Consider the following 10,658-nt stretch of genomic DNA (forward strand, 5'->3'; position numbering starts at 1 on the left):
CTGGAAATTGGCAGGCTTTGTGTATCGTTGAAAACCGGAAATTATTGTAAATGCAAAAAAAAAAAAAAGTTAAAAACGGACTTTTAGCGGAGATTTTGTCGCTACTAATGGTCAGAGTCTTTACCGACGTAGGTCTATTGTAACGACGTGTCGTCGCAAATGGTTGTACACCTTTAGCGACGATAAGAATTTTTAGCGGCGACAAATGGATCAATACTGACGACCTTAAAAGTATTAGTGGCGAGGATTAGTACCTTTAGCTTTAGCGGCGACTATTGCCTCTTTTCTTGTAGTGTAGTGACATAATAATGGCGGCTCTCCAGAATCACAGAAACATTGATTTGAGTAGTTCCACAAATGGATTTGGTTGGGAAGGATTGTCAACTTCCTATAGCTAATGAAATCCTTTTGGGATTCATCCAAATTTTCATAATTAGTAACTCAAAACCCTATGTGGTTTACACCTTGCTACAAATCCTATTCATCGAATGCACCATTGCACCGTTGGGGATAAAGTAATCTTCACAACTAGTTGTATATATGATTGAAAAGGAATGTGTGATTTAGTTTTCTAAAGAGAATGAGGATCAAAGACGATATCACTATACATATGATAATGGAGTTGTTTAAGGAATCATTTTTCGAAAGAATCCCATAAATTTTTTTTTATGGGCCACAAGACTAATATTGGTTGCAAAGATTTGAGAGTCAAATTAGTCGAGATGCATACCTGGTTCCACACTGATCGATTTATGATGGCATAATCTTTAATTGAATATACACTTATGCAATAAAACTAATAAAATCTACCTTTTATAAGATTCTAATTGTTCTACTTTCTATGGATTCAAATGGGAGGATTTGTTGGCATAAATTCAAATCATACGTTTTATTTATCATAATCTAGCATGCATTTGACATATATTTATTACAATGTCCATCACTCCTTTTGTATCTTGTTCTTTTAAGGGAGTTAACAACTTAAATCTTGCATGTAATATTGGGGGGGGGGGTGGATAGTGCACGGTCCTCCCAACCACCGGAGTGATCCCACTCCGGGAGCCGCAAACCGACCAAGCTAGCTTCGCGGTCAATTCCCCTTGCCGAGTTCTTATCCTGGGCGACATATGCCACTCCCAAAACTAGAACCCGGTACCTCTACCTCTGGGAAGAGGTGGGCTACCCAGGTTGGTTTGCATGTAATATTCCACAAGGCAAGACATGAAAATTGAAAGCAAAATCATTAAGAACGTAGAAAGTTAACATAAATCACCAAAACAGATTTGATGGGATGGACTAAGATAGTTATTCGAAATAACTTGTTTGGATATTACTATCTTCACTGCGTTTGAATTTCATTCCCCTTTTACCACATAAACCAATCCAATGATTATTTTTGACGTAGGTAATAAACATAAACAAATTTAAGAGAACTTACTTCTCTACACGAGTAACCAAAGAAGTTATCTAAATTAAAAAAAAAAAAAACATGTATCACTAGAGTTTTCATGCAAACTAAAACCTCATATCTTGTAAGAAACCGAGTCATGCCATTATATGTGAACGATGAGAGCTTTGGTGCGGAGACCACAAACTCATTAGGAAGTTGCAATGTGAATGTAACACGTTGAAATTTACAAAGTGGTCAGAGTCGGAAAATCCCAAGTCAAACATGGGACTTATCTTAAGCCCAAATCAATGCTCAAAAAGAAGTGTTCAAGATATGAAGATCTAAACAAAGATATATCAGATCCCCCACATTTTATTAGCGTATCATCCAAAATTCAATCCTTTGCTTTGGCGTCCAATGTGACATTGCATAGATTATGACCATGCATTGATAGAAATTGGTGCTCATAATTGGGAAATTTAGAGCCACTTGCCTATCAAGGAGATGGACTGATCTAAAAGTTCAAAGGGTGGTGAGATTTCCATTCCAGCTCATAGATAGAAGACTACTTTGAACAACAGATCTAGTATTTTTATGAATGAACAAATGTAGCTAATGTAGCAGTGCTAGACTTTCCAAATCCGGCCCCAGGGTCACCTTGGATTGACTTTTCTTTATTAGATTCTCAAGAGTTTTATGCCTTTACCAGTATCATACATTTTTTAGATAAAAATTGTTCCATTGTCTGTTCTTCTTATGCACCTCCAGGGGGATTTTTTACATATACATGATTTTGTTCTTTAAAATGATATAATGTACATTTCAATGTAAATTGTACTACGACTAAAAAAACTTTTCTAAGATTTATAGTATGCAATCTCGTCTAATTTTTCAAATCTGTAACGTGACCACGTATAAGGATAGCTTGTGTAACTTGATAAAAGAAAACGTGTCCTTTATATTTATTGTTGCTTAATCTCTGATCTTTTTAGTTTAAGTAAACTTAGTTAGAAACTCTGTTAGTGTAGTTTTGCCTAAATTGTAATTGGGTTTAAGTTTTTGTCAAAAATGCAAGTAGGTACATTAGATTGTGTAGGTCCCGTTTTTCCAGTGGATCGATAACCAAAACCTATCCTTGTTTATCACAAACACGGTAACGGGTGCGGAATCCCCGTGGCGGTGCAAACCAAGCAAAGTGTAAAAGAAGAACACGCGTAACCAAAAGATTCAATATCTATTGATTAGGGATGAGTACAACCTGAAACATATACAAACAATGTTTACAGAGTTTCACTAAGTCTCAAAGGTCTCTCATATTTCACACAGAAACTGAGAGGGGTATTTATACTAAAACAGACAGAGAACATGACCAAACCGAAACCGAAAAGCACTCGACGAAACAGGCTAAGCCCACGGAGAAACACCCTAGACGACGAAACACAAATGTGTTTCGTCGTTTCACTTTGAAGATCTTTGACGTTTTCACTTTGTGACATCATCATGACATCATCATGATGATGTCATGATGATGTGGCAGCGGGAACCGCCTCGCGGTGCTTCGTGCTTCACGTGTCTAACTCTGGAGCGCACGACAGAGGAATGTCGTGACGTCGGGCTTGAGCCGGACCTAACCGTGTCAAAAGCAAGTCGAACCGAGCCGAGTTGAACCTAGCCGTGTCGTGTCCACACAAAGTGTATCAACAAACTCCCCCTTGGACGCTACTCGTGATGGTTCGTCTTCTGTGATGGTTCGTCTTCTGTGTTTTTCATGTCGGAGGATCTTCAAAGTCTTCACGCGTCATAAGAAGAAAGTGTATCAACAAACTCCCCATTTCATTTAGGAAGTGTGTTAACAAACTCCCCCTTAGAATGAACTCTCCATTGAGTTATGCTCGTGAATCTTTTGATTTGACAATTCTTCAGATCCTTGTGGTGTTGTTGAAGGTCAGCGGCAACTCTATCATCATTATCTTTTGAGTGCCTTCACGTCGTGTCTTCATTCCGAAGCTTGTCATCGAAGATGTTCTCCTCGCCTTTAGCATCTGCACATGCAAAAAATCTAAACGCATAATGAGAACAACCACTTGGAATATAGTTTCCATAAACAAACGACACATGTGTGACCATTTTACAATCAACTACCGACCGACAACAGTTTGAAAGTTTAGAAAAAGATCAATTTTAATCCTTTAACTTTCAAAACTCGTTAACTTATGAAGATACAGACAATTTCGAATTATATGTCCATGTCTGTTGAGTTTTACCAGTTTCGTTGTTTGAAATTTTAACTTCATGATTTTTGAAGTTTTTGAAATTTTTGAAATTTTCGGTTTGACTGAAACAGATTGTTTTTGAACCACATCGGTTTTAAGAGTCCTTTTAATTACCTTGATTTGCTTGCGTTTCTGTTTCTTCTCCCTTTCTTTCACAAGACGGGAATCTTCTTTTGAAGAAACATATCGCTTTTGGTAATTTTGCTCACGGGGAACATCAACTCTTGCTTTTAACTTATGAAGATACGGACAATTTCGAATTATATGTCCATTTTCACCACACTCGAAACATGATCTTCATTCAACAAACCTCGAAGTATCATGTTGATGTCTCGTTGATGAACTTTGTGATTTCGAAGTACTTGGTCCTGAATTGTTTTGACCATCCCTTTTCAAGTTTTTAACTTGCTTAACATAATCTATGTTAGATTTGTTTTCAAATGTTTCGATTTTATCCATTCCCTTTGACTTCCCAAAGTTCACCTTTTTGTCCTTCCTCTGGTTCTGTTCCTTTCGACCTTGAGTTGTCGATTTTCCTTTTGTTTTAGTGTGATTTTGCTGAATTTTCTCTGTTGGTAATTTCCGATTGCCATATTGTTTTGGAATTTCAGCTTTTGGAATCGGAGGACATTGAGTTACCACAACTCATGAACTCGACTCTCCCAAAAACTTACTTGTCGAATCCTCAAAAACATTACAGATTAAAGATTGATTGACATTTTTAATCGGAAAATCTTTGTTTGAATAAACTTTATCATCACCAACTACAGTGTATAACAAATTCACACTCTTAGATTCTTGTGCAGAAGTAGACTCAACCTGAACAGTCTTAGCCAGTTTTGTGGGAGGATCACATAGAAGGTGATTCTCGAGAGGTATGTCCTCTTCTTTGGTAACTACTTCAGACTGTGTAGAGTCAGTATCATCGGATTCATCATCTGAAGAATCAGCATCCTCAACAATGACTGGAGGATCCTGATTTTGTGCAGCAGTTGATACTTTCGTATCTGCCGACACATCTGAATCTGATGATACATCCTTTTGGTAACCAAGTCCAGCTGCAAATTCCTCAACACTTAAAGGAACAGATGGTTCAAATTGAGATTTATCTTCCTCATCAGGCATTGTGGTATAATTGGGTCTGTACGGTGGAGGACACTTCTTATATCCAATGCACGCGACATCCTTTTTCTCCTTCTGTATGTCAATGATGTGATCCAGCACATACCTAGAGTTTGAGTAACTATCTAGCCTAACCTGGATCGCCTCATTTTCACATTTGACACAGGCCAACTCCTTTTACGCTTCCTCGAGCCTAGTGATGTAATTGTTATAGCAGTTTGTTTTCTTGAAACTGATTTTACTAGCTCAGTTTTATCTTCCTTTATTGTGTCAATTACTTTCTTAAATTCTTTTTCATGATTTTTATGGAACAAGTTGGCCTCTGTGCATTTCGCAAGATCCACAATCAAACTTTGATTGTGGATAAATGTCACGTCATACTTGCTTTGCAAATCATCATATTTGCTTTGCAAGTCAGACAATTTCCCACCCAAAACAACACAATTATCACATTTACCAGTTTTAGATTCATCGACACATACCTGACTTGATGAACTGCCAACATTAGCCATAAACGTTGAATGATGAGAAGAAAAAGAAGAAGAATAAGCAGCTTGATCCACCAGAATAGATCTTCTGTCATTTCCTGCTTTAGCTTCCCTTAATAGCTCCTCAACATCTGCATCAATGGACTCATGTGACACTTCATTCGTGCTGTCTTCTCCTGAACTTGAGGTTTCCTCATCTGAGCTCCCACTATAACCAAAACTGTTTTCATCAGAAGATTCTCCACCACACGCGTGTTTTAGATCTTTGACAACTTCAGCAAAACACGCTGTTCCACCCTGATCACCCTTACCCAACTGAATCGACCAGTCACAACCTTCATCAACTTGCACCACAAGAGCTCGGTTGTTGTTTGATGGACCTGCTTGATGAGTATTGTTTGCAGGCATTAAGGCACGCTCATTATTCCTGGTTTGAGTCTGATTCTGTTGATTGCCTTGATTTCTGAACGGATTCTGGTTCCCATGCTGAGCTGGCTTCGTACATTCCCGTTTCAAATGACGCTGTTCACCACAATTGAAACACTTGACCGCTTGTTTATCGAACCCATACTTGGTGTCCTTCTTGCTTTTCAAGATGGTTCTACCGGTTCTTTCCATGAAGTTGTTTATCTATCTGCTGATAATCTTCCTGAGTCAAATTGATATTCCCAATTTGCCCTGCTACCAACCCACAGTAGGCGCTCACCAAAGTGTTTAATAGCTCCATATGTTCCTTTGCCAGTTCAACACACACTTTTGAGAAACTTGAAGTGTCTAGCCGAACTGTGTTTGAATTAGTTGGTTGACCAGCGTTGACTTTGACTGTTGATGAAGCGTTTCCATAGCAGGCTTGTTGTGGACTTTTGTAGTTTGGATCAAGAAATGATGGTACTCCAGTAGACTTATAGCTTTGCTCTGGGGCAGCTGGTTTTGGTGTTCCATACATATCATACTTTCTATGGATTCAAACGGGAGGATTTGTTGGCATAAATTCAAATCATACGTTTTCTTTATCATAATCTATGCATGTATTTGACATATGTTTATACATTGTCCGTCACTCCTTTTGTATCTTGTTCATATATGGGAGTTAACAACTTAAATCCGTGCAAGTAATATTCCACAAGGCAAGGCATGAAAATTGAAAGCAAAATCATTAAGAAAGTATCAAGTGAACATAAATCACCAAAATAGATTTGATGGGATGGACTAAGATAGTTATTCGAAAGAACTTGTTTGATATTATCGTCACTGTGTTTGAATTTCACTCCCTCTTTACCACATAGACCAATATTTACTTTTGACGTAGGTTTTAAACACAAACAAATTTAAGAAACTTACTTCTCTACACGAGTAAGCAAAGAAGTTATCTAAATAAAAAAAAAAAAAGTATCAATAGAGTTTTCATGCAAACTAAAACCTCATATCTTGTAACAAATCATAGACCCTAAGAATGTAATCCCATATAACAAGGCACGCCCAGTGGTAGTCAGGAGGGTGCAAAGCACCCGACGCCGAGCACAGGACCGGGACAAAGGATGTCAAGAACACATTTATTATGAACGAACAATGACTTAGCCGAAGTTGACTTTTATGAAACAACCACCCATGTATGTTAACTCTCGCCTACCTGTGTTCACCAAGAAACCGATAGCTAGGCGAGAAAAAATATTAGGATGTAAAATTACAACTTGTAGATATGAACGATTACACTTACAGAAATAAACCGAGGGGGTAGAATGAAAAAAAAAAGTGGGCAAAAACTGTAAATTTTTGTTGGGTGACCCACTTATAAAAGCCTACTATTGTTGTTATTCTTTTGTTAGGTTATATTCTGCCGTCAGACAATTAGCTAGATGGCCGCAGTATCAGTATGGTCCGTGTTTGATGAAATCGAGCCCACTGATATCGCCAAATCATCTGTGAGTGGTATCGTCCGTCATCTGTTTTTTCGTTTGGATTTTTTCATGACTGAGAATTGATCTCATTGTGCAGGGTGATGAAGAAACATAGTTGACTGCTTATAGGATTTCGGAGGGCGATCTCATCTTAGGTAACTGTTTATGGATTAAATTTTGTATTGGTCTTAAATCTGTTGCAAATTTTGCACGTTTTCTGTAAAAATTTTGAGCCGATTTTGTGGATCTACGATTTATTATATATCTTTGATTTGAGGGTCTTTTTTTTTTTTTGTTTTTTTGGGAATTGCGGATCTTACTGATCATATTCCTCCTGATTTTGAATATCACACGCATTGTATAATGAAAATTAGACCAAGATAATTTTTTTAACACAATTAAGTTTGTATATAATAGAATCTAAAATTAAAGGTCATTGTTTGGGATTGATTGAGTCAACAAGATGTCAAAATATTTATACTGAATCTGGTTTGGTATCTTTGTATAATATTTTGGTAAAATCAATCATGATTTATAATTGCCCTCTATTTTTCATATCAGTCTTATGGAGTTGCTGGAAGGTGTTGATCATCAATTCAAAAACCTTTGGTGGCTTCTTAAGAGATATATGATGGATTGTTTGAAAATTTACACTCCTTATCCCCCGTGAACTTGTTCACAACGCGAAGATTTTTGCCGAATATATATAAACCAAGAACAAAACTATCATGTTCAATCGCGCTCCAACATTCTTCACTTGATGAACAAGGAACTGAAACCAATCAATTGTTTGTTTCACAACCTGCATTAGAAAACTCACCCTTTCTCCCCATTTCCCACCAAACCCTTCACCTTTCTCACGGATTCTCCCCCAAATCGGTTCATTCTCATCAATTTCACCAAATTCTCCTCTAAATCGGTTAGTAATGTTTGTTCTAAGTTGAATTTCTTCTTTATTTTGTTACATATTTTGTTAATTTCTTGATTTTTTTTTGTGTCTATATGTGCGTATGCTAGATAAATCCGCCCACCCACCACGTCTTCGATCAAGATCAAGACCAAGTCACTTCGAGTTGAAAAGAAGCCACAGATCAAGACGACGAACACGAAGACAATGGCGGTGATGATAACATGATGTAGTTTTACACGTTTTATGCAATGTTATGATCTTAATATGTGAATTATGTTGATACATATATGTGGACGCGACTCGACTCGGTTCGACTCGGTTCGGTTCGACCCGGTTAGGATCGGCTCAAGCCCGACGTCACGACATTCCTCCGTCGTGCGTCCCAGAGTTCGACACGCGAAGCACGGATAGCCGAGAGCCGGTTCCCGCTGCCACATCATCATGACATCACCATGATGATGTCATGATGATGTCACTTGTTTGACTAAGGCTTATAATCTGCATGTTGAGAGTGGATTTACGTATATACATTGCATTTGGGCTGAAACTAAAGAACCTAGACATGGGCTGTTAACAATTGGCGAAACACATGTTGGGTCAAAGCCCATTATGGGCGAATCACATGGGATCTTGACGAAACAGCCATGTTTCGTCGACATGATCCAATTTCGTCAAGTTGTTCTTTGTTTGGCCAAGCTTCTGTTTCACCAAGTCCGATTCGCCAAGATTAGTTCTGTTTCGTTGTGTCTGTGTGTATAAATAGACAGTCTTAGTTTGAGACTCATAAGAGAACACATTGTAGAGAGCACACACACACGAGAGTTAGAGAGAGTTTGCAAAATACATTTGTAAACATTGAGCTTGTAACCGAACCTTTCATACGTATTAATACAGAGGTGTTAATCGGTGAATATCGCGTATCGTGTATTTGAGTGTTCTATCTCGGTTTGCCTTTCCGGTTGGATTCCGCACAACCGGGTTGGTTTGTACACAATGATTAGGCGACTAGATCCTCCTAGCCGGACCTACAAGTGGTATCAGAGCCTTGGCTCTTCTCCTTGTTAAAACCGAGTGTTTTCGGGTGTTTTCCGGGTGTTTGAAGTGTTTATTTTTTCTTGAAAAATCTGGTCAAATCTTCAAATATCTTGTGTTTTTGCTTGGTGTTTTGTTAAAAACCTTGTTATTTCTCATGTTCACATGTTGGTTGTGGGTTTTTATTAAACATTTTTGGCAAAAGAGTGTGTTCGGAAAGTGTCGGGACACCGGAAAACTCATAGTTTTACCGGAAGTTCATTGTGTTCTTCATACCTTCAAGTTGTTCTTCATAAAAAACAACTTTTAGATCTTTGAAAAATATTGGTGAAACTTGTTTGTGCATTGGAAACTGATAAAAGATTAAAATATTGTAGTCCATACCTGGTTGGTGAAACAACATGTCTTGAGCCGAAAGTGTAACCTGTTGTGTCAGTAGGAGATAAGGTTGAAAAAGTCTACCAACCTCTGACATCTTTTTTGGCGAAACAAAATCTCAACGAAACAGAAACAAAATTTTTGGCGAAACAAAATTATTTTTGGCGAAACAAAATTTTTGGCCAAACAAAAATTTCTGTTTCGTCATTTGAAAAACAAATTCTGTTTCACCAAAAAGGACAATCGACGAAACACAAAAATTCCAACTTTAGTTGGGCATTAGACTATAAGGCCCAAATACCCAATCAGATTTTAGTCTAGAGCTTAAAAATTACAACTTATTTCGTTGACTTTCAAAGCCTACATTAAAAAAAAAAAAATCCATTTCGTCAAGCACTCTTGGGCCTAGTCAAAAAGCTCAAAAGTAGATCCATTTCGTCAAACCCAATCAAAAACAATTAAATTAACGCCTTGTTTCGTCAACTAGTCAACAAACAATTAAATTAACGTTTTGTTTCATTCGTTTCGTCAAAGGATTGGAATTTATTTCAAGTATTGGGCTGTGATTCGTCGATTGGGCCTCTATTTTTAAATTAATCTGTTTCGCCAACTTCCTCTTTGGGCTTTGTTGTGAATCTTGGGCCAAAAATTCATTTCGTCAACTAGAAGGCCCACAGCACCTTTGTCTCGTCAAGCCCAAAATAAGATTCTATTACGCCGGACTTGTTAATTTCTGTTTCGTCAAAAACCATTAAAGCCTGTTTCATCAAGTTTTAAAATTTTAAAATCTGTTTCGTAAAAATAACCAAGTTTGTTTCGTAGAAACTTGTTTCGTCGAAACACTTGTTTATTTTAAACAGAAGGTTTGCAAGTGTGACCTAACTGTTTGATTTGAGTGTGATTTTCAGGTAATCATTTTAGTGATCAAACATGAATCCAAGTTGGTGGGGTACCTTAAAGGCAAAAAGAGTTCCAGTGCCACAAAATCCTGAAATGTATTATGGAACTTCAAGTACTTCTTCTGCAAAATCCATTGTGCCATGCAATCCTGAGATGTATTATGGAACTTCCAGTTCTTCGTCTGCAAGACCCGGTTCACATGCTCCACTTCAAACGACGTTTGTCACAAGCACGGATTTGTATGGCAATCCAATACAAGTTCCTGTT

The 10,658-nt window shown here is 37.7% G+C and overlaps 1 long non-coding RNA gene across 1 annotated transcript; it reads left to right on the top strand.

The window, feature by feature from the left end:
- Nucleotides 1-7,118: 7,118 nt before the first annotated feature.
- Nucleotides 7,119-7,815, top strand: LOC110897419. The gene is made up of 3 exons (XR_002568622.2): nt 7,119-7,195; nt 7,269-7,326; nt 7,733-7,815. It is a non-coding gene; the product is annotated as an uncharacterized LOC110897419 (long non-coding RNA).
- Nucleotides 7,816-10,658: the final 2,843 nt, after the last annotated feature.

The sequence above is a fragment of the Helianthus annuus genome, chromosome 13 (genome assembly GCF_002127325.2).
Source record: "Helianthus annuus cultivar XRQ/B chromosome 13, HanXRQr2.0-SUNRISE, whole genome shotgun sequence".
Taxonomy (NCBI): domain Eukaryota; kingdom Viridiplantae; phylum Streptophyta; class Magnoliopsida; order Asterales; family Asteraceae; genus Helianthus; species Helianthus annuus.